The sequence below is a fragment of the Penaeus japonicus genome, unplaced genomic scaffold (genome assembly GCF_977035675.1).
Source record: "Penaeus japonicus unplaced genomic scaffold, GWHDUDI00000001_assembly GWHDUDI00000016, whole genome shotgun sequence".
NCBI lineage: Eukaryota > Metazoa > Arthropoda > Malacostraca > Decapoda > Penaeidae > Penaeus > Penaeus japonicus.
In genome coordinates, this window is record NW_028234418.1 from 19000863 (window position 1) to 19003362 (window position 2500).

General features: G+C 46.5%; 1 protein-coding gene across 3 annotated transcripts in view; it reads right to left on the bottom strand.

The window, feature by feature from the left end:
• LOC122247211 (uncharacterized) overlaps positions 1-2500 on the bottom strand; it is an 80107-nt gene that overhangs the window by 29500 nt on the left and 48107 nt on the right. The window lies entirely within an intron of this gene.

The following is a 2500-nucleotide window of genomic DNA, read 5'->3' on the forward strand; positions in this document are numbered from 1 at the left end:
TATCTCCACTGAGCACTAACCTGGATTAATAGTCAAAGTTAAAACTTTCCATTATTATTATATGGGTTAAGATTTGGCAACGTAGCCGAAATACGGCAAGGCAGCGAGAGGTTGGGCGCGGCACACGTGACCTGGCCGCCGCACGTGGGTTTCCATGCACATGACGCTACTAAGCACCAAACATCTTCGCATTTGGCTCTACACCTGTAAGCATTAACATTTGCCTCCAAGATGCACACCCCAAAGCACCGACAAACCGCCCTTACATTCCGCGTGGGGTCAATGGGCTCACGTGAGGAGTCACGTGGCGTGGCTCGTCTACCGTAATAGTTGAACCCCCTTCGCCAGTCGCCTGGCCGCCCATATACCATTCGGGAGGCGTGCCAACTGTGCCTAGTTGGCTGGTTTGTTTGCTTCTAGACGCTCCAGGAAAACATATAATATACATATCGCAACCATTCGATTCCAGTCTTCAAGATATATGGCAAGAGGTGGTAAATGGTTAAATGATACTTTTCCTTTGATTTTAATTCCTTTGCTTGAGTGAAGGCCATAACACACAGCCACGCGTATAGATAACAATATTCAACAAACTTAATAGCAAAGGGAATGTGTATTCATGACGCATTTATGTCACGTTTACACGCCTTCGAGGAACATCCCTCCAGCACGTGTTATACCCTTTCACCTTTGACTCGGCCGACCCCTTACAACGTGGGTTCTCTCCTTGGGAGCCCTTCGTACCTACTGACCCCCCCCCCTTTCATTCTCTCCCCCCCCCCTATCTCTCTCTCTCTCTCTCTCTCTCTCTCTCTCTCTCTCTCTCTCTCTCTCTCTCTCTCTCTCTCTCTCTCTCTCTCTCTCTCTCTCTCTCTCTCTCTCTAACAGGAATTTTTTTTTTACATATGAAAAAGATAAAAAAAGGAAATGAGACATGTAGTGTGAGAAGTATTCTATCACTGTCCATTGGCAGTAAGATTTTTATGCGCCATATGCAGGTTAGACTAAACCGAGATCTCCCACGAGAAAACATCTACCCGTAAAATTCGGTTATAGGGGGACTTGCATTAGAATAAGCCAGTCCTGCCTCGCGTACGGGTGAGCACTATATTACCCTCTCATGACTTAGAGTGTCCAGACCAAGGGATTTCCGAACAGATATATAAATACTTTGATCAAGTGCGTTGTATGATCAAACATGTAATTATCCCCTAGGACCTTAAGATTATTGAAATACCTTGAACCAAGATCGTACTTTAACAGTTTACAGACAGAAACAAAGAAATCAGTCGGTTTAAATTGAATGCAAACAATCACTGGGTGGAGGGAAGGGAAGCAGGAATGCGGAGTACCAGTATGGGTTTGGAGTCTTGTTTCGGCGAAAGCCAAGAGAAGCTGAGATGGCGGTTGATTTGCCTGGCAGGACGGGGCCATGTTCAGGTCCTACGAGCATTGTGAGGAAGATTTCCTTACGAAACGATAACAATAGATTCCGGAATTTCTCTCGCTTGCCAGACCAGTGAGTGCTGGAGGCGATGGTCGTCGGCTGGGCCTCACATGACCTAGACGTCCAGTCGGAGACGTTTCTGATAAGTTTCTGGCATTGTCTTTCGACTCATATCTTTTTATCTTCCACCATTTTATGGCTCATATTTTCGCAATATCTACCTATTCCACTCATTCGGAATACCTGTTCTCGTCGTATTACTGCCCATATATATAAATATGTTTCTCACAAAAAATTATATTCCTTCCTCACAATTGTTTTCCTTACGTCCAAATGCCGCGTGCCATGTCTTTCTGTATGAATTACTCGCACAGCTGAAGCAAAGGGTGATCAAAGAATGATAACTTGTTTGTCATGGCTTCGCACGAGGCGTGACCCCGTGACAAAAAAAATATCAGCACACTGACGGCACGTATTATCTCATCCTCCCCTTCGCCCACCTGCTTTTACCTCAACGTGTCTCCCTCTTTCATGTGTGGGAGAGATACAGCACCAGCTGTTCAGACCACACGAGTAACTCATATACCGACAAAACCGTCCTCCCTTTCTCAAACTCCTATTGCCCCTACGGTCTTACTCATCGCGATATCGTTTTCAGATTTAACTGCATTCCCCTTGTCTGGCCACACCGCGCTCTCCGCCGCGTGATATATAAGGAAATGACGGCGACACGTGACCCGGGCTGCTCCGTGACGTCACCATCGCTGCCGCTCAACGACCGACGCCGTGTCGCGGCTCCTCGTTGTCTCCCCTCGCGCTTCCCCTTAGACCAACGGAAAAGGTGCGATACGTAAAATTTCCAGTTTAGTCTTACATTTCGTTACCTATCGGTCTGATATTTACTTATAACAGGAGAACAGGTTTCCTATCCAATCTAACAATGTCTGAATACACAGCATGGTAAAACGTCCCCGCCAAACATTGCTTCTAGAAACTTTCGATTCGGAAGATGCGGTAATGAGTCAAAGGTGGGCGAGGGAAGGAGGGCAGAAT